Below are 22399 nucleotides of genomic sequence, written 5' to 3'. Positions count from 1 at the left end.
CAGTGCGGCTCTCCCTCAGTACTGACCCTCCGACAGTGCGGCGCTCCCTCAGTACTGACCCTCCGACAGTGCGGAGCTCCCTCAGTACTGACCCTCCCACAGTGCGGCACTCCCTCAGTACTGACCGTCCGACAGTGCGGTGCTCCCTCAGTACTGACCCTCCGGAAGTGCGGCGCTCCCTCATTACTGACCCTCCGACAGTGCGGCGCTCCCTCAGTACTGACCCTCCCACAGTGAGGCACTCCCTCAGTACTGACCCTCCCACAGTGCGGCGCTCCCTCAGTACTGACCCTCCAACAGTGCGGCGCTCCCTCAGTACTGACACTCCCACAGTGCGGCTCTCCCTCAGCACTGACCCTCAGACAGTGCGGCACTTCCTCAGTACTGACCCTCCCAAAGTGCGGCGCTCCCTCAGTACTGACCCTCCCACAGTGCGGCGCTCCCTCAGTACTGGCCCTCCCAAAGTGCGGCGCTCCCTCAGTACTGACCCTCCCACAGTGCGGCAGTCCCTCAGTACTGACCCTCACAAAGTGCGGCGCTCCCTCAGTACTGAGTCTCCGACAGTGCGGCAGTCCCTCAGTACTGACCCTCCGACAGTGCGGCACTCCCTCAGCACTGACGCACCGACAGTGCGGCGCTCCCTCAGTACTGACCCTCCGACAGTGCGGTGCTCCCTCAGTACTGACCCTCCGACAGTGCGGAGCTCCCTCAGTACTGACCCTCCCACAGTGCGGCACTCCCTCAGTACTGACCCTCCCACAGTGCTGCACTCCCTCAGTACTGACCCTCCCACAGTGCGGCACTCCCTCAGTACTGACCCTCCGGAAGTGCGGCGCTCCCTCATTACTGACCCTCCGACAGTGCGGCGCTCCCTCAGTACTGACCCTCCCACAGTGAGGCACTCCCTCAGTACTGACCCTCCCACAGTGCGGCGCTCCCTCAGTACTGACCCTCCGACAGTGCGGCGCTCCCTCAGTACTGACACTCCCACAGTGCGGCTCTCCCTCAGCACTGACCCTCAGACAGTGCGGCACTTCCTCAGTACTGACCCTCCCAAAGTGCGGCGCTCCCTCAGTACTGACCCTCCCACAGTGCGGCGCTCCCTCAGTACTGGCCCTCCCAAAGTGCGGCGCTCCCTCAGTACTGACCCTCCCACAGTGCGGCACTCCCAGTACTGACCCTCCCACAGTGCGGCGCCCCCTCAGTACTGACCCTCCCACAGTGCGGCACTCCCAGCACTGACCCTCCGACAGTGCGGCGCTCCCTCAGTACTGACCCTCCGACAGTGCAGCGCTCCCTCAGTACAGACCCTCCCACAGTGCGGCGCTCCCACAGTACTGACTCTCCCACAGTGCGGCACTCGCTCAGTACTGACCGTCCGACAGTGCGGCGCTCCCTCAGTACTGACCCTCCCACAGTGCGGCGCTCCGTCAGCATTGACCCTCCGACAGTGCGGCGCTCCCTCAGTACTGACCCTCCGACAGTGCGGCACTCCCTTAGCACTGACCCTCCGACAGTGCGGCGCTCCCTTAGTACTGACCCTCCGACAGTGCGGAGCTCCCTCAGTACTGACCCTCCCACAGTGCGGCACTCCCTCAGTACTGACCCTCCAACAGTGCGGCGCTCCCTCAATCCTGATCCTCCCACAGTGCGGCGCTCCCTCAGTACTGACCGTCCGACAGTGCGGTGCTCCCTCAGTACTGACCCTCCCACAGTGCGGCTCTCCCTCAGCACTGACCCTCCGACAGTGCGGCACTTCCTCAGTACTGACCCTCCCACAGTGCGGCACTCCCTCAGTACTGACACTCCCACAGTGCGGCACTTCCTCAGTACTGACCCTCCCAAAGTGCAGCGCTCCCTCAGTACTGACACTCCCACAGTGCGGTGCTCCCTCAGTACTGACTCTCCCACAGTGCGGCACTCCCTCAATCCTGATCCTCCCACAGTGCGGCACTCCCTCAGTACTGACCCACACTGCGGCAGTCCCTCAGTACTGACCCTCCGACAGTGCGGGGCTCCCTCAGTACTGACCCTCCGACAGTGCGGCGTTCCCTCAGTACTGACCCTCTGACAGTGCGGCGCTCCCTCAGTACTGACCCTCCCACAGTGCGGCGCTCCGTCAGCACTGACCCTCCCACAGTGTGGCGCTCACTCAGTACTGACCCTCCCACAGTGCGGCTCTCCCTCAGTACTGACCCTCCGACAGTGCAGCACTCCCTCAGTACTGACCCTCCGGAAGTGCGGCGCTCCCTCATTACTGACCCTCCGACAGTGCGGCGCTCCCTCAGTACTGACCCTCCGACAGTGCGGCGCTCCATCAGTACTGACCCTCCCACACTGCGTCGCTCCCTCAGAACTGACCCTCCCACAGTGCGCACTCCCAGTACTGACCCTCCCACAGTGCGGCGCTCCCTCAGTACTGACCCTCCCACACTGCGGCGCTCCCTCAGTACTGACTCTCCCACAGTGCGGCGCTCCCTCAGTACTGACCCTCCCACACTGCGGCGCTCCCTCAGTACTGACCCTCCCACAGTGCGGCGCTCCCTCAGTACTGACCCTCCCACAGTGCAGCGCTCCCTCAGTACTGACCCTCCCACAGTGCGGCGCTCTGTCAGTACTGACCCTCCGACAGTGCGGCGCTCACTCAGTACTGACCCTCCGACAGTGTGGCGCTCCCTCAGTACTGACCCTCTGACAGTGTGGCGCTCCCTCAGTACTGACCCTCTGACAGTGCGGCATTCCCTCAGTACTGACGCTCCGACAGTGCGGCATTCCCTCAGTACTGACCCTCTGACAGTGCGGCGCTCCCTCAGTACTGACCCTCTGACAGTACGGCGCTCCGTCAGTACTTACCCTCTGACAGTGCGGCGCTCCATCAATACTGACCCTCTGACAGTGCGGCACTCCCTCAGTACTGACCCTCCGACAGTGCGGCGCTCCCTCAGTACTGACCCTCCCACAGTGCGGCGCTCCGTCAGCACTGACCCTCCCACAGTGCGACACTCACTCCGTACTGACCCTCCGACAGTGTGGCGCTCACTCAGCACTGACCCTCCCACAGTGCGGCACTCACTCCGTACTGACCCTCCGACAGTGCGGCACTCCCTCAGTACTGACACTCCCAAAGTGCGGCGCTCCGTCAGTACTGGCCCTCCCACAGTGCGGCACTTCCTCAGTACTGACCCTCCCACAGTGCGGCACTTCCTCAGTACTGACCCTCCCAAAGTGCGGCGCTCCTTCAGCACTGACGCACCGACAGTGCGGCGCTCCCTCAGTACTGACCCTCCGACAGTGCGGAGCTCCCTCAGTACTGACCCTCCGACAGTGCGGAGCTCCCTCAGTACTGACCCTCCTGCAGTGCGGCGCTCCCTCAGTCCTGACACTCCCACAGTGCAGCGCTCCCTCAGTACTGACGCACCGACAGTGCGGCGCTCCCTCAGTACTGACCCTCCGACAGTGCGGAGCTCCCTCAGTACTGACCCTCCCACAGTGCGGCACTCCCTCAGTACTGACCCTCCCACAGTGCGGCACTCCCTCAGTACTGACCCTCCAACAGTGCGGCGCTCCCTCAATCCTGATCCTCCCACAGTGCGTCGCTCCCTCAGTACTGACCGTCCGACAGTGCGGCGCTCCCTCATTACTGACCCTCCGACAGTGCGGCGCTCCCTCAGTACTGACCCTCCTGCAGTGCGGTGCTCCCTCAGTCCTGACACTCCCACAGTGCAGCGCTCCCTCAGTACTGACCCTCCGACAGTGCGGCACTCCCTCAGCACTGACGCACCGACAGTGCGGCTCTCCCTCAGTACTGACCCTCCCACAGTGCGGTTCTCCCTCAGTACTGACCCTCCGACAGTGCGGAGCTCCCTCAGTACTGACCCTCCCACAGTGCGGCACTCCCTCAGTACTGACCCTCCCACAGTGCGGCACTCCCTCAGTACTGACCCTCCAACAGTGCGGCGCTCCCTCAATCCTGATCCTCCCACAGTGCGGCGCTCCCTCAGTACTGACCCTCCCACAGTGCGGCGCTCCCTCAGTACTGACCCTCCGACAGTGCGGCGCTCCCTCAGTACTGACCCTCCCACAGTGCGGCGCTCCCTCAGTACTGACCCTCCCACAGTGCGGCACTCCCTCACTACTGACCCTCCCACTGGGCGGCGTTCCCTCAGTACTGACCCACACTGCGGCAGTCCATTAGTACTGACCCTCCGACAGTGCGCGGCTCCCTCAGTACTGACCCTTCCACAGTGCGGCGCTCCCTCAGTACTGACCCTCCGGAAGTGCGGCGCTCCCTCATTACTGACCCTCCGACAGTGCGGCGCTCCCTCAGTACTGACCCTCCGACAGTGCGGCGCTCCCTCAGTACTGACCCTCCCACAGTGCGGCGCTCCCTCACTACTGACCCTCCCACAGTGCGGCACTCCCTCAGTACTGACCCTCCGACAGTGCGGCGCTCCCTCAGTACTGACCCTCCGACAGTGCGGCGTTCCCTCAGTACTGACCCTCCCACAGTGCGGCACTCCCAGTACTGACCCTCCCATAGTGCGGCGCTCCCTCAGTACTGACCCTCCCACAGTGCGGCGCCCCCTCAGTACTGACCCTCCCACAGTGCGGCACTCCCAGCACTGACCCTCCGACAGTGCGGCGCTCCCTCAGTACTGACCCTCCGACAGTGCAGCGCTCCCTCAGTACAGACCCTCCCACAGTGCGGCGCTCCCACAGTACTGACTCTCCCACAGTGCGGCACTCGCTCAGGACTGACCCTCCGACAGTGCGGCGCTCCCTCAGTACTGACCCTCCCACAGTGCGGCGCTCCGTCAGCATTGACCCTCCGACAGTGCGGCGCTCCCTCAGTACTGACCCTCCGACAGTGCGGCACTCCCTTAGCACTGACCCTCCGACAGTGCGGCGCTCCCTCAGTACTGACCCTCTGACAGTGCGGCGCTCCCTCAGTACTGACCCTCCTGCAGTGCGGTGCTCCCTCAGTCCTGACACTCCCACAGTGCAGCGCTCCCTCAGTACTGACCCTCCGACAGTGCGGTACTCCCTCAGCACTGACGCACCGACAGTGCGGCGCTCCCTCAGTACTGACCCTCCTGCAGTGCGGCGCTCCCTCAGTCCTGACACTCCCACAGTGCGGTGCTCCCTCAGTACTGACTCTCCCACAGTGCGGCACTCCCTCAATCCTGATCCTCCCACAGTGCGGCACTCCCTCAGTACTGACCCACACTGCGGCAGTCCCTCAGTACTGACCCTCCGACAGTACGGGGCTCCCTCAGTACTGACCCTCCGACAGTGCGGCGTTCCCTCAGTACTGACCCTTCCACAGTACAACGCGCCCTCACTACTGACCCTTCCACAGTGCGGCGCTCCCTCAGTACTGACCCTCCGACAGTGCGGCGCTCCCTCAGTACTGACCCTCCGACAGTGCGGCGCTCCATCTGTACTGACCCTCCCACACTGCGTCGCTCCCTCAGTACTGACCCTCCCACAGTGCGCACTCCCAGTACTGACCCTCCCACAGTGCGGCGCTCCCTCAGTACTGACCCTCCCACACTGCGGCGCTCCCTCAGTACTGACCCTCCCACAGTGCGGCGCTCCCTCAGTTCTGACCCTCCCACACTGCGGCGCTCCCTCAGTACTGACCCTCCTACAGTGCGGCGCTCCCTCAGTACTGACCCTCCCACAGTGCGGCGCTCCCTCAGTACTGACCCTCCCACAGTGCGGCGCTCCCTCAGTACTGACCCTCCCACAGTGCAGCGCTCCCTCAGTACTGACCCTCCCACAGTGCGGCGCTCTGTCAGTACTGACCCTCCGACAGTGCGGCGCTCACTCAGTACTGACCCTCCGACAGTGCGGCGCTCCCTCAGTACTGACCCTCTGACAGTGCGGCATTCCCTCAGTACTGACGCTCCGACAGTGCGGCATTCCCTCAGTACTGACCCTCTGACAGTGCGGCGCTCCCTCAGTACTGACCCTCTGACAGTGCGGCGCTCCCTCAGTACTGACCCTCCGACAGTGCGGCGCTCCCTCAGTACTGACCCTCCGACAGTGCGGCGCTCCATCAGTACTGACCCTCCCACACTGCGTCGCTCCCTCAGTACTGACCCTCCCACAGTGCGCACTCCCAGTACTGACCCTCCCACAGTGCGGCGCTCCCTCAGTACTGACCCTCCCACACTGCGGCGCTCCCTCAGTACTGACCCTCCCACAGTGCGGCGCTCCCTCAGTACTGACCCTCCCACACTGCGGCGCTCCCTCAGTACTGACCCTCCCACAGTGCGGCGCTCCCTCAGTACTGACCCTCCCACAGTGCGGCGCTCCCTCAGTACTGACCCTCCCACAGTGCGGCGCTCCCTCAGTACTGACCCTCCCACAGTGCGGCGCTCCCTCAGTACTGACCCTCCCACAGTGCAGCGCTCCCTCAGTACTGACCCTCCCACAGTGCGGCGCTCTGTCAGTACTGACCCTCCGACAGTGCGGCGCTCACTCAGTACTGACCCTCCGACAGTGTGGCGTTCCCTCAGTACTGACACTCTGACAGTGTGGCGCTCCCTCAGTACTGACACTCTGACAGTGCGGCATTCCCTCAGTACTGACCCTCCGACAGTGCGGCATTCCCTCAGTACTGACCCTCTGACAGTGCGGCGCTCCCTCAGTACTGACCCTCTGACAGTGCGGCGCTCCGTCAGTACTGACCCTCTGACAGTACGGCGCTCCGTCAGTACTGACCCTCTGACAGTGCGGCACTCCCTCAGTACTGACCCTCCGACAGTGCGGCGCTCCCTCAGTACTGACCCTCCCACAGTGCGGCGCTCCGTCAGCACTGACCCTCCCACAGTGTGGCGCTCACTCAGTACTGACCCTCCCACAGTGCAGCGCTCCCTCAGTACTGACCCTCCGACAGTGTGGCGCTCACTCAGCACTGACCCTCCCACAGTGCGGCACTCACTCCGTACTGACCCTCCGACAGTGCGGCACTCCCTCAGTACTGACACTCCCAAAGTGCGGCGCTCCGTCAGTACTGGCCCTCCCACAGTGCGGCACTTCCTCAATACTGACCCTCCCACAGTGCGGCACTTCCTCAGTACTGACCCTCCCAAAGTGCGGCGCTCCCTCAGCACTGACGCACCGACAGTGCGGCGCTCCCTCAGTACTGACCCTCCGACAGTGCGGAGCTCCCTCAGTACTGACCCTCCCGCAGTGCGGCGCTCCCTCAGTCCTGACACTCCCACAGTGCAGCGCTCCCTCAGTACTGACCCTCCAACAGTGCGGCGCTCCCTCAATCCTGAACCTCCCACAGTGCGTCGCTCCCTCAGTACTGACCGTCCGACAGTGCGGTGCTCCCTCAGTACTGACCCTCCGGAAGTGCGGCGCTCCCTCATTACTGACCCTCCGACAGTGCGGCGCTCCCTCAGTACTGACCCTCCGACAGTGCGGAGCTCCCTCAGTACTGACCCTCCCACAGTGCGGCACTCCCTCAGTACTGACCCTCCTGCAGTGCGGTGCTCCCTCAGTCCTGACACTCCCACAGTGCAGCGCTCCCTCAGTACTGACCCTCCGACAGTGCGGCACTCCCTCAGCACTGACGCACCGACAGTGCGGCGCTCCCTCAGTACTGACCCTCCGACAGTGCGGAGCTCCCTCAGTACTGACCCACAGTGCGGCACTCCCTCAGTACTGACCCTCCCACAGTGCGGCACTCCCTCAGTACTGACCCTCCAACAGTGCGGCGCTCCCTCAATCCTGATCCTCCCACAGTGCGGCGCTCCCTCAGTACTGACCGTCCGACAGTGCGGTGCTCCCTCAGTACTGACCCTCCGGAAGTGCGGCGCTCCCTCATTACTGACACTCCGACAGCGCGGCGCTCCCTCAGTACTGACCCTCCCACAGTGCGGCGCTCCCTCAGTACTGACCCTCCCACAGTGCGGCACTCCCTCACTACTGACCCTCCCACAGGGCGGCGTTCCCTCAGTACTGACCCACACTGCGACAGTCCATTAGTACTGACCCTCTGACAGTGCGCGGCTCCCTCAGTACTGACCCTCCCACAGTGCGGCACTCCCTTAGCACTGACCCTCCGACAGTGCGGCGCTCCCTCAGTACTGACCCTCCCACAGTGCGGCGCTCACTCAGTACTGACCCTCCGACAGTGCGGCGCTCCCTCAGTACTGACCCTCCCACAGTGCGGCGCTCCCTCAGTACTGAACCTCCCACAGTGCGGCTCTCCCTCAGTACTGACCCTCCGACAGTGCGGCGCTCCCTCAGTACTGACCCTCCGACAGTGCGGAGCTCCCTCAGTACTGACCCTCCCACAGTGCGGCACTCCCTCAGTACTGACCCTCCCACAGTGCGGCACTCCCTCAGTACTGACCCTCCAACAGTGCGGCGCTCCCTCAATCCTGATCCTCCCACAGTGCGGCGCTCCCTCAGTACTGACCGTCCGACAGTGCGGTGCTCCCTCAGTACAGACCCTCCGGAAGTGCGGCGCTCCCTCATTACTGACCCTCCGACAGTGCGGCGCTCCCTCAGTACTGACCCTCCCACAGTGAGGCACTCCCTCAGTACTGACCCTCCCACAGTGCGGCGCTCCCTCAGTACTGACCCTCCGACAGTGCGGCGCTCCCTCAGTACTGACACTCCCACAGTGCGGCTCTCCCTCAGCACTGACCCTCAGACAGTGCGGCACTTCCTCAGTACTGACCCTCCCAAAGTGCGGCGCTCCCTCAGTACTGACCCTCCCACAGTGCGGCGCTCCCTCAGTACTGACCCTCCCACAGTGCGGCAGTCCCTCAGTACTGACCCTCACAAAGTGCGGCGCTCCCTCAGTACTGACCCTCCGACAGTGCGGCAGTCCCTCAGTACTGACCCTCCGACAGTGCGGCACTCCCTCAGCACTGACGCACCGACAGTGCGGCGATCCCTCAGTACTGACCCTCCGACAGTGCGGTGCTCCCTCAGTACTGACCCTCCGACAGTGCGGAGCTCCTTCAGTACTGACCCTCCCACAGTGCGGCACTCCCTCAGTACTGACCCTCCCACAGTGCGGCACTCCCTCAGTACTGACCCTCCAACAGTGCGGCGCTCCCTCAATCCTGATCCTCCCACAGTGCGGCGCTCCCTCAGTACTGACCGTCCGACAGTGCGGTGCTCCCTCAGTACTGACCCTCCGGAAGTGCGGCGCTCCCTCATTACTGACCCTCCGACAGTGCGGCGCTCCCTCAGTACTGACCCTCCCACAGTGAGGCACTCCCTCAGTACTGACCCTCCCACAGTGCGGCGCTCCCTCAGTACTGACCCTCCGACAGTGCGGCGCTCCCTCAGTACTGACACTCCCACAGTGCGGCTCTCCCTCAGCACTGACCCTCAGACAGTGCGGCACTTCCTCAGTACTGACCCTCCCAAAGTGCGGCGCTCCCTCAGTACTGACCCTCCCACAGTGCGGCGCTCCCTCAGTACTGGCCCTCCCAAAGTGCGGCGCTCCCTCAGTACTGACCCTCCCACAGTGCGGCAGTCCCTCAGTACTGACCCTCCCAAAGTGCGGCGCTCCCTCAGTACTGACCCTCCGACAGTGCGGCAGTCCCTCAGTACTGACCCTCCGACAGTGCGGCACTCCCTCAGCACTGACGCACCGACAGTGCGGCGCTCCCTCAGTACTGACCCTCCGACAGTGCGGTGCTCCCTCAGTACTGACCCTCCGACAGTGCGGAGCTCCCTCAGTACTGACCCTCCCACATTGCGGCACTCCCTCAGTACTAACCCTCCTGCAGTGCGGTGCTCCCTCAGTACTGACCCTCCTGCAGTGCGGCGCTCCCTCAGTCCTGACACTCCCACAGTGCGGCACTCCTTCAGTACTGAACCTCCCATAGAGCTGCGCTCGCTCAGTACTGACCCTCCGACAGTGCGGGGCTCCCTCAGTACTGACCCTCCGACAGTGCGGCGTTCCCTCAGTACTGACCCTCTGACAGTGCGGCGCTCCCTCAGTACTAACCCTCCCACAGTGCGGCGCTCCGTCAGCACTGACCCTCCCACAGTGTGGCGCTCACTCAGTACTGACCCTCCCACAGTGCGGCGCTCCCTCAGTACTGACCCTCCGACAGTGCAGCACTCCCTCAGTACTGACCCTCCGGAAGTGCGGCGCTCCCTCATTACTGACCCTCCGACAGTGCGGCGCTCCCTCAGTACTGACCCTCCGACAGTGCGGCGCTCCATCAGTACTGACCCTCCCACACTGCGTCGCTCCCACAGTACTGACCCGCCCACAGTGCGCACTCCCAGTACTGACCCTCCCACAGTGCGGCGCTCCCTCAGTACTGACCCTCCCACACTGCGGCGCTCCCTCAGTACTGACCCTCCCACAGTGCGGCGCTCCCTCAGTACTGACCCTCCCACACTGCGGCGCTCCCTCAGTACTGACCCTCCCACAGTGCGGCGCTCCCTCAGTACTGACCCTCCCACAGTGCGGCGCTCCCTCAGTACTGACCCTCCCACAGTGCGGCGCTCCCTCAGTACTGACCCTCCCACAGTGCAGCGCTCCCTCAGTACTGACCCTCCCACAGTGCGGCGCTCTGTCAGTACTGACCCTCCGACAGTGCGGCGCTCACTCAGTACTGACCCTCCGACAGTGTGGCACTCCCTCAGTACTGACCCTCTGACAGTGTGGCGCTCCCTCAGTACTGACCCTCTGACAGTGCGGCATTCCCTCAGTACTGACGCTCCGACAGTGCGGCATTCCCTCAGTACTGACACTCCCAAAGTGCGGCGCTCCGTCAGTACTGACCCTCCCACAGTGCAGCACTTCCTCAGTACTGACCCTCCCACAGTGCGGCACTTCCTCAGTACTGAACCTCCCACAGTGCAGCACTTCCTCAGTACTGACCCTCCCACAGTGCAGCACTTCCTCAGTACTGACCCTCCCAAAGTGCGGCGCTCCCTCAGCACTGACGCACCGACAGTGCGGCGCTCCCTCAGTACTGACCCTCCGACAGTGCGGAGCTCCCTCAGTACTGACCCTCCGACAGTGCGGAGCTCCCTCAGTACTGACCCTCCTGCAGTGCGGCGCTCCCTCAGTCCTGACACTCCCACAGTGCAGCGCTCCCTCAGTACTGACCCTCCGACAGTGCGGCACTCCCTCAGCACTGACGCACCGACAGTGCGGAGCTCCCTCAGTACTGACCCTCCGACAGTGCGGAGCTCCCTCAGTACTGACCCTCCCACAGTGCGGCACTCCCTCAGTACTGACCCTCCCACAGTGCGGCACTCCCTCAGTACTGACCCTCCAACAGTGCGGCGCTCCCTCAATCCTGATCCTCCCACAGTGCGTCGCTCCCTCAGTACTGACCGTCCGACAGTGCGGTGCTCCCTCAGTACTGACCCTCCGGAAGTGCGGCGCTCCCTCATTACTGACCCTCCGACAGTGCGGCGCTCCCTCAGTACTGACCCTCCGACAGTGCGGCACTCCCTCAGTACTGACCCTCCTGCAGTGCGGTGCTCCCTCAGTCCTGACACTCCCACAGTGCAGCGCTCCCTCAGTACTGACCCTCCGACAGTGCGGCACTCCCTCAGCACTGACGCACCGACAGTGCGGCGCTCCCTCAGTACTGACCCTCCGACAGTGCGGAGCTCCCTCAGTACTGACCCTCCCACAGTGCGGCACTCCCTCAGTACTGACCCTCCCACAGTGCGGCACTCCCTCAGTACTGACCCTCCAACAGTGCGGCGCTCCCTCAATCCTGATCCTCCCACAGTGCGGCGCTCCCTCAGTACTGACCGTCCGACAGTGCGGTGCTCCCTCAGTACTGACCCTCCGGAAGTGCGGCGTTCCCTCAGTACTGACCCACACTGCGGCAGTCCATTAGTACTGACCCTCCGACAGTGCGCGGCTCCCTCAGTACTGACCCTTCCACAGTGCGGCGCTCCCTCAGTACTGACCCTCCGGAAGTGCGGCGCTCCCTCAGTACTGACCCTCCGACAGTGCGGCGCTCCCTCAGTACTGACCCTCCGACAGTGCGGCGCTCCCTCAGTACTGACCCTCCGACAGTGCGGCGCTCCCTCAGTACTGACCCGCTGACAGTGCGGTGCTCCCTCAGTACTGACCCTCCCACAGTGCGGCGCTCCCTCAGTACTGACCCTCCGACAGTGCGGCACTCGCACAGTACTGACCCTCCGACAGTGCGGCGCTCCCTCAGTACTGACCCTCCCACAGTGCGGCGCTCCCTCACTACTGACCCTCCCACAGTGCGGCGCTCCCTCAGTACTGACCCTCCCACAGTGCGGCGCTCCCTCAGTACTGACCCTCCCACAGTGCGGCAGTCCCTCAGTACTGACCCTCACAAAGTGCGGCGCTCCCTCAGTACTGACCCTCCGACAGTGCGGCAGTCCCTCAGTACTGACCCTCCGACAGTGCGGCACTCCCTCAGCACTGACGCACCGACAGTGCGGCGATCCCTCAGTACTGACCCTCCGACAGTGCGGTGCTCCCTCAGTACTGACCCTCCGACAGTGCGGAGCTCCTTCAGTACTGACCCTCCCACAGTGCGGCACTCCCTCAGTACTGACCCTCCCACAGTGCGGCACTCCCTCAGTACTGACCCTCCAACAGTGCGGCGCTCCCTCAATCCTGATCCTCCCACAGTGCGGCGCTCCCTCAGTACTGACCGTCCGACAGTGCGGTGCTCCCTCAGTACTGACCCTCCGGAAGTGCGGCGCTCCCTCATTACTGACCCTCCGACAGTGCGGCGCTCCCTCAGTACTGACCCTCCCACAGTGAGGCACTCCCTCAGTACTGACCCTCCCACAGTGCGGCGCTCCCTCAGTACTGACCCTCCGACAGTGCGGCGCTCCCTCAGTACTGACACTCCCACAGTGCGGCTCTCCCTCAGCACTGACCCTCAGACAGTGCGGCACTTCCTCAGTACTGACCCTCCCAAAGTGCGGCGCTCCCTCAGTACTGACCCTCCCACAGTGCGGCGCTCCCTCAGTACTGGCCCTCCCAAAGTGCGGCGCTCCCTCAGTACTGACCCTCCCACAGTGCGGCAGTCCCTCAGTACTGACCCTCCCAAAGTGCGGCGCTCCCTCAGTACTGACCCTCCGACAGTGCGGCAGTCCCTCAGTACTGACCCTCCGACAGTGCGGCACTCCCTCAGCACTGACGCACCGACAGTGCGGCGCTCCCTCAGTACTGACCCTCCGACAGTGCGGTTCTCCCTCAGTACTGACCCTCCGACAGTGCGGAGCTCCCTCAGTACTGACCCTCCCACATTGCGGCACTCCCTCAGTACTAACCCTCCTGCAGTGCGGTGCTCCCTCAGTACTGACCCTCCTGCAGTGCGGCGCTCCCTCAGTCCTGACACTCCCACAGTGCGGCACTCCTTCAGTACTGAACCTCCCATAGAGCTGCGCTCGCTCAGTACTGACCCTCCGACAGTGCGGGGCTCCCTCAGTACTGACCCTCCGACAGTGCGGCGTTCCCTCAGTACTGACCCTCTGACAGTGCGGCGCTCCCTCAGTACTAACCCTCCCACAGTGCGGCGCTCCGTCAGCACTGACCCTCCCACAGTGTGGCGCTCACTCAGTACTGACCCTCCCACAGTGCGGCGCTCCCTCAGTACTGACCCTCCGACAGTGCAGCACTCCCTCAGTACTGACCCTCCGGAAGTGCGGCGCTCCCTCATTACTGACCCTCCGACAGTGCGGCGCTCCCTCAGTACTGACCCTCCGACAGTGCGGCGCTCCATCAGTACTGACCCTCCCACACTGCGTCGCTCCCACAGTACTGACCCGCCCACAGTGCGCACTCCCAGTACTGACCCTCCCACAGTGCGGCGCTCCCTCAGTACTGACCCTCCCACACTGCGGCGCTCCCTCAGTACTGACCCTCCCACAGTGCGGCGCTCCCTCAGTACTGACCCTCCCACACTGCGGCGCTCCCTCAGTACTGACCCTCCCACAGTGCGGCGCTCCCTCAGTACTGACCCTCCCACAGTGCGGCGCTCCCTCAGTACTGACCCTCCCACAGTGCGGCGCTCCCTCAGTACTGACCCTCCCACAGTGCAGCGCTCCCTCAGTACTGACCCTCCCACAGTGCGGCGCTCTGTCAGTACTGACCCTCCGACAGTGCGGCGCTCACTCAGTACTGACCCTCCGACAGTGTGGCACTCCCTCAGTACTGACCCTCTGACAGTGTGGCGCTCCCTCAGTACTGACCCTCTGACAGTGCGGCATTCCCTCAGTACTGACGCTCCGACAGTGCGGCATTCCCTCAGTACTGACACTCCCAAAGTGCGGCGCTCCGTCAGTACTGACCCTCCCACAGTGCAGCACTTCCTCAGTACTGACCCTCCCACAGTGCGGCACTTCCTCAGTACTGAACCTCCCACAGTGCAGCACTTCCTCAGTACTGACCCTCCCACAGTGCAGCACTTCCTCAGTACTGACCCTCCCAAAGTGCGGCGCTCCCTCAGCACTGACGCACCGACAGTGCGGCGCTCCCTCAGTACTGACCCTCCGACAGTGCGGAGCTCCCTCAGTACTGACCCTCCGACAGTGCGGAGCTCCCTCAGTACTGACCCTCCTGCAGTGCGGCGCTCCCTCAGTCCTGACACTCCCACAGTGCAGCGCTCCCTCAGTACTGACCCTCCGACAGTGCGGCACTCCCTCAGCACTGACGCACCGACAGTGCGGAGCTCCCTCAGTACTGACCCTCCGACAGTGCGGAGCTCCCTCAGTACTGACCCTCCCACAGTGCGGCACTCCCTCAGTACTGACCCTCCCACAGTGCGGCACTCCCTCAGTACTGACCCTCCAACAGTGCGGCGCTCCCTCAATCCTGATCCTCCCACAGTGCGTCGCTCCCTCAGTACTGACCGTCCGACAGTGCGGTGCTCCCTCAGTACTGACCCTCCGGAAGTGCGGCGCTCCCTCATTACTGACCCTCCGACAGTGCGGCGCTCCCTCAGTACTGACCCTCCGACAGTGCGGCACTCCCTCAGTACTGACCCTCCTGCAGTGCGGTGCTCCCTCAGTCCTGACACTCCCACAGTGCAGCGCTCCCTCAGTACTGACCCTCCGACAGTGCGGCACTCCCTCAGCACTGACGCACCGACAGTGCGGCGCTCCCTCAGTACTGACCCTCCGACAGTGCGGAGCTCCCTCAGTACTGACCCTCCCACAGTGCGGCACTCCCTCAGTACTGACCCTCCCACAGTGCGGCACTCCCTCAGTACTGACCCTCCAACAGTGCGGCGCTCCCTCAATCCTGATCCTCCCACAGTGCGGCGCTCCCTCAGTACTGACCGTCCGACAGTGCGGTGCTCCCTCAGTACTGACCCTCCGGAAGTGCGGCGTTCCCTCAGTACTGACCCACACTGCGGCAGTCCATTAGTACTGACCCTCCGACAGTGCGCGGCTCCCTCAGTACTGACCCTTCCACAGTGCGGCGCTCCCTCAGTACTGACCCTCCGGAAGTGCGGCGCTCCCTCAGTACTGACCCTCCGACAGTGCGGCGCTCCCTCAGTACTGACCCTCCGACAGTGCGGCGCTCCCTCAGTACTGACCCTCCGACAGTGCGGCGCTCCCTCAGTACTGACCCGCTGACAGTGCGGTGCTCCCTCAGTACTGACCCTCCCACAGTGCGGCGCTCCCTCAGTACTGACCCTCCGACAGTGCGGCACTCGCACAGTACTGACCCTCCGACAGTGCGGCGCTCCCTCAGTACTGACCCTCCCACAGTGCGGCGCTCCCTCACTACTGACCCTCCCACAGTGCGGCGCTCCCTCAGTACTGACCCTCCCACAGTGCGGCGCTCCCTCAGTACTGACCCTCTGACAGTGCGGCGTTCCCTCAGTACTGACCCTCCCACAGTGCGGCACTCCCAGTACTGACCCTCCCATAGTGCGGCGCTCCCTCAGTACTGACCCTCCCACAGTGCGGCGCTCCCTCAGTACTGACCCTCCCACAGTGCGGCACTCCCAGTACTGACCCTCCCACAGTGCGGCGCCCCCTCAGTACTGACCCTCCCACAGTGCGGCACTCCCAGCACTGACCCTCCGACAGTGCGGCGCTCCCTCAGTACTGACCCTCCGACAGTGCAGCGCTCCCTCAGTACAGACCCTCCCACAGTACTGACTCTCCCACAGTGCGGCACTCGCTCAGTACTGACCCTCCGACAGTGCGGCGCTCCCTCAGTACTGACCCTCCCACAGTGCGGCGCTCCGTCAGCATTGACCCTCCGACAGTGCGGCGCTCCCTCAGTACTAACCCTCCGACAGTGCGGCACTCCCTTAGCACTGACCCTCCGACAGTGCGGCGCTCCCTCAGTACTGACCCTCTGACAGTGCGGCGCTCCTTCAGTACTGACCCTCCCACAGTGCAGCGCTCACTCAGTACTGACCCTCCGACAGTATGGCGCTCACTCAGTACTGACCCTCTGACAGTGCGGCGCTCCCTCAGTACTGACCCTCTGACAGTGTGGCGCTCACTCAGTACTGACCCTCCGACAGTGCGGCGCTCCCTCAGTACTGACCCTCCGACAGTGCGGCGCTCCCTCAGTACTGACCCTCCCACAGTGCGGCGCTCCCTCAGTACTGACCCTCCGACAGTGCAGCACTCCCTCAGTACTGACCCTCCGACACTGCGGCGCTCCCTCAGTACTGACCCTCCCACAGTGCGGCACTCCCTTAGCACTGACCCTCCGACAGTGCGGCGCTCCCTCAGTACTGACCCTCCCACAGTGCGGCGCTCACTCAGTACTGACCCTCCGACAGTGCGGCGCTCCCTCAGTACTGACACTCCCACAGTGCGGCGCTCCCTCAGTACTGACCCTCCCACAGTGCGGCGCCCCCTCAGTACTGACCCTCCCACAGTGCGGCGCCCCCTCAGTACTGACCCTCCCACAGTGCGGCGCCCCCTCAGTACTGAACCTCCCACAGTGCGGCTCTCCCTCAGTACTGACCCTCCGACAGTGCGGTGCTCCCTCAGTACTGACCCTCCGACAGTGCGGAGCTCCCTCAGTACTGACCCTCCCACAGTGCGGCACTCCCTCAGTACTGACCCTCCGACAGTGCGGCGCTCCCTCAGTACTGACCCTCCCACAGTGCGGCGCTCCCTCAATCCTGATCCTCCCACAGTGCGGCGCTCCCTCAGTACTGACCGTCCGACAGTGCGGTGCTCCCTCAGTACTGACCCTCCGACAGTGCGGCGCTCCCTCAGTACTGACCCTCCCACAGTGCGGCGCTCCCTCAGTACTGACCCTCCCACAGTGCGGTTTTCCCTCAGTACTGACCCTCCCACAGTGCGGCGCTCCCTCAGTACTGACCCTCCGACAGTGCGGCACTCCCTCACTACTGACCCTCCCACAGGGCGGCGTTCCCTCAGTACTGACCCACACTGCGGCAGTCCATTAGTACTGACCCTCCGACAGTGCGCGGCTCCCTCAGTACTGACACTCCGACAGTGCGGCGCTCCCTCAGTACTGACCCTCCGACAGTGCGGCACTCCCAGTACTGACCCTCCCACAGTGCGGCGCTCCCTCAGTACTGACCCTCCCACAGTGCGGCGCCCCCTCAGTACTGACCCTCCCACAGTGCGGCACTCCCAGCACTGACCCTCCGACAGTGCGGCGCTCCCTCAGTACTGACCCTTCGATAGTGCAGCGCTCCCTCAGTACTGACCCTCCGACAGTGCGGCGCTCCCTCAGTACTGACCCTTCGACAGTGCAGCGCTCCCTCAGTACTGACCCTCCCACAGTGCGGCGCTCCCACAGTACTGACTCTCCCACAGTGCGGCACTCGCTCAGTACTGACCCTCTGACAGTGCGGCGCTCCATCAGCATTGACCCTCCGACAGTGCGGCACTCCCTTAGCACTGACCCTCCGACAGTGCGGCGCTCCCTCAGTACTGACCCTCCCACAGTGCGGCGCTCCGTCAGCATTGACCCTCCGACAGTGCGGCACTCCCTTAGCACTGACCCTCCGACAGTGCGGCGCTCCCTCAGTACTGACCCTCCCACAGTGTGGCGCTCCCTCAGTACTGACCCTCTGACAGTGCGGCGCTCCCTCAGTACTGACCCTTCGACAGTGCAGCGCTCCCTCAGTACTGACCCTCCCACAGTGCGGCGCTCCCTCAGTACTGACCCTTCGACAGTGCAGCGCTCCCTCAGTACTGACCCTCCCACAGTGCGGCGCTCCCACAGTACTGACTCTCCCACAGTGCGGCACTCCCTCAGTACTGACTCTCCCACAGTGGGACGCTCCCTCAGTACTGACCCTCTGACAGTGCGACGCTCCCTCAGTACTGACCCTCCCACAGTGCGGCGCTCCGTCAGCATTGACCCTCCGACAGTGCGGCACTCCCTTAGCACTGACCCTCCGACAGTGCGGCGCTCCCTCAGTACTGACCCTCCCACAGTGTGGCGCTCCCTCAGTACTGACCCTCTGACAGTGCGGCGCTCCCTCAGTACTGACCCTCCGACAGTGCGGCGCTCCCTCAGTACTGACCCTCCGACAGTGCGGCGCTCCCTCAGTACTAACCCTCCGACAGTGCGGCGCTCCCTCAGTACTGACCCTCTGACAGTGCGGCACTCACTCAGTACTGACCCTCCGACAGTGCGGCGCTCCCTCAGCACTGACCCTCACACAGTGCGGCGCTCCCTCAGTACTGACCCTCCCACAGTGCGGCGCTCCCTCAGCACTGACCCTCCGACAGTGTGGCGCTCCCTCAGCACTGACCCTCCGACAGTGCGGCACTCCCTCAGTACTGACCCTCCGACAGTGCTGTGCTCCCTCACTACTGACCCTCCGACAGTGCGGCGCTCCCTCAGCACTGACCCTCCGACAGTGCGGCGCTCCCTCAGTACTGACCCTCCCACAGTGTGGCGCTCACTCAGTACTGACCCTCTGACAGTGCGGCGCTCCCTCAGTACTGACCCTCTGACAGTGCGGCGCTCCCTCAGCACTGACCCTCTGACAGTGCGGCGCTCCCTCAGCACTGACCCGCTGACAGTGCGGCACTCCCTCAGTACTGACCCTCCAACAGTGCGGCGCTCCCTCAGTACTGACCCTCCGGCAGTGCAGCGCTCCCTCAGTACTGACCCTCCCACAGTGCGGCGCTCCCTCAGTACTGACCCTCCGACAGTGCGGCACTCCCTCAGTACTGACCCTCCCACAGTGCAGCGCTCCCTCAGTACTGACCCTCCCACAACTCTCCACTCCCGGTCTACATCACAGGACACATGCTGGCCTAGTCAGCACTTTCCAGCCCCAAGTCCCGCCCCCGCCCCACCTCCCACAGGTTCCAAAACAAGGCTGTAATGGATATCTCCAGAGCACGACGTCCCTCAGTCTGAGACCTGCCCAAGTACTCACACAACAGGTTTGGCAGAGCTCCGTGGGGAGGGTTCAATGGCACTCCTTTGGGGCGGGCCCTGGTCGCTTTGCGGGAGGAGGTCTCCGCTGCCTGGGGACCCGCCTCTCGGAGCCTTCCCGTCACTTCACCTCCCCTCCCAGGAGGGACGGAGGGCTGGAGGGGAGGAAGGGGGACGAGATGGCAGCGTCCGAGCATATCCAGCACCGTCGGAAACAATGCATCTTCCGACTGGCCTTCCAGCACTGTCCGCTGCGCAAACTTGCCAGGAAGCTGCGGCCCAGCAACACATACAGTAAGGCTTTAAAAACCTGTTTGTAAAATACTTTCTAAACCTCGCCGTGATCTTCTGAAGGCTGCAAGAGAGCCAATTCCTCTTTTTCGAGTCACGTTTGCTCCTGGGGTAAGAAGCTAGTTTGGCAAACTATTGACGGAACTTGTAAAAAACTTTTTGAAAACTTTGCTGCTGGAGGAAGTTTATCGCTTTGGTGGAGGCGGGGGGGGGTGGGGGGGGTGGGGGGCGGGGGGGGGGGGGGCTTCCCTTGCGTGTTTATATTTGTGCCTCTAAACCCTGGTTTTGGGAAGGGGAAACTACTTTAAGGAAGCAGTTTCGACCAGGGTCAGTGAGAAATGTGGATGAGGAAGTGGCTTGATCGCTTTATTTCGAAAATTAACCCCTTTGCCACACTGCCAGGTCTTTTCGGATTCCCCCCCCCCTGCCCTCCCCATTCTGAATCCCTATGTCAACATTTCTGGGTGAGATTTTGTCACGCTGCCCCCACGCGCTGCATTGTGCACACTTCAACACCCCCCCCCCGACCCGTTCGACAATATCATCTCCCGTCTGACAACAACATCATTTTAAATTTGCTGTCGAAAATCTATCCTTGACCTCCGATCGTCAATCCTGCCCGGAATGTCATCCTTATCTCTAACCTACTCACGCCCCTATCTAGCAGACCAAGGCAGGCCAGCAGCACGGTTCAATTCCCGCACCAGCCTCCCCAAACAGGTGCCGGAATGTGGCGACTAGGGGCTTTTCACAGTAACTCTGTAACCTCCTCCAGCCCCTACACCCCCTCCCCATCTCTGTAACTTCCTCCAGCCCCTACAACCCCCTCCCTATCTCTGTAACCTCCTCCAGCCCCTACACCCCCCTCCCTATCTCTGTAACATCCTCCAGCCCCTACACCCCCTCCCTATCTCTGTAACCTCCTCCAGCCCCTACACCCCCTCCCTATCTCTGTAACTTCCTCCAGCCCCTACAACCCCCTCCCTATCTCTGTAACCTCCTCCAACCCCGACACCCCCCTCCCTATCTCTGTAACATCCTCCAGCCCCTACACCCCCTCCCTATCTCTGTAACCTCCTCCAGCCCCAACAACCCCCTCCCTATCTCTGTAACCTCCTCCAGCCCCTACACCCCCCTCCCTATCTCTGTAACCTCCTCCAGCCCCAACAAACCCCTCCCTATCTCTGTAACCTCCTCCAGCCCCTACACCCCCTCCCTATCTCTGTAACCTCCTCCAGCCCCTACACCCCCCTCCCTATCTCTGTAACCCCCTGCAGCCCCTACACCCCCTCCCTCTCTCTGTAACCTCCTCCAGCCCCCTACACACCCTCCCTATCTCTGTAACCTCCTCCAGCCCCTACACCCCCTCCCTATCGCTGTAACCTCCTCCAGCCCCTACAACCCCTCCCTATCTCTGTAACCCCTTCACCCCCCTCCCCATCTCTGTAACCTCCTCCAGCCCCTACACCCCCTCCCTATCTCTGTAACCTCCTCCAGCCGCTACACCCCCTCCCTATCTCTGTAACCTCCTCCAGCCCTTACACCCCGTCCCTATCTCTGTAACCTCCTCCAGCCCCTACACCCCCTCCCTATCTCTGTAACCTCCTCCAGCCCCCTACACCCCCTCCCTCTCTCTGTAACCTCCTCCAGCCCCCTACACACCCTCCCTATCTCTGTAACCTCCTCCAGCCCCTACAACCCCTCCCTATCTCTGTAACCCCCTGCAGCCCCTACACCCCCTCCCTCTCTCTGTAACCTCCTCCAGCCCCTACAACCCCTCCCTGTCTCTGTAACCTCCTCCAGCCCCTACACCCCCTCCCTCTCTCTGTAACCTCCTCCAGCCCCTACAACCCCTCCCTATCTGTGTAACCTCCTCCAGCCCCTACACCCCCTCCCTATCGCTGTAACCTCCTCCAGCCCTTACACCCCTCCCTATCTCTGTAACCCCCTCCAGCCCCTACACCCCCTCCCTATCTCTGTAACCTCCTCCAGCCCCCTACACACCCTCCCTATCTCTGTAACCTCCTCCAGCCCCTACAACCCCTCCCTATCTGTGTAACCTCCTCCAGCCCTTACACCCCCTCCCTATCGCTGTAACCTCCTCCAGCCCTTACACCCCTCCCTATCTCTGTAACCTCCTCCAGATCCTACACACCCCCTCCCTATCTCTGTAACCTCCTCCAGCCCTTACACCCCCTCCCTATCTCTGTAACCTCCTCCAAACCCTACACCCCCTCCCTATCTCTGTAACCTCCTCCAGATCCTACACACCCCCTCCCTATCTCTGTAACCTCCTCCAGCCCTTACACCCCCTCCCTATCTCTGTAACCTCCTCCAGCCCCCACCCCCCCCCTATCTCTGTAACCTCCTCCAGATCCTACACACCCCCTCCCTATCTCTGTAACCTCCTCCAGCCCTTACACCCCCTCCCTATCTCTGTAACCTCCTCCAAACCCTACAACCCCTCCCTATCTCTGTAACTTCCTCCAGTCACTACACCCCCTCCCTGTCTCTGTAACCTCCTCCAGCCCCTACACCCCCTCCCTATCTCTGTAACCTCCTCCAGCCCCCGACACCCCCTCCCTATCTCTGTAACCTCCTCCAGCATCTACACCCCCTCCCTATCTCTGTAACCTCCTCCAGCCCCCACCCCCCCCTATCTCTGTAACCTCCTCCAGCCCCTACACACCCCCTCCCTATCTCTGTAACCTCCTCCAGCCCTTACACCCCCTCCCTATCTCTGTAACCTCC

Source organism: Scyliorhinus torazame, chromosome 26 (genome assembly GCF_047496885.1).
Source record: "Scyliorhinus torazame isolate Kashiwa2021f chromosome 26, sScyTor2.1, whole genome shotgun sequence".
NCBI lineage: Eukaryota > Metazoa > Chordata > Chondrichthyes > Carcharhiniformes > Scyliorhinidae > Scyliorhinus > Scyliorhinus torazame.
The sequence above is the reverse complement of the archived record's forward strand: the minus strand, read 5'-3'. Positions refer to the sequence as shown.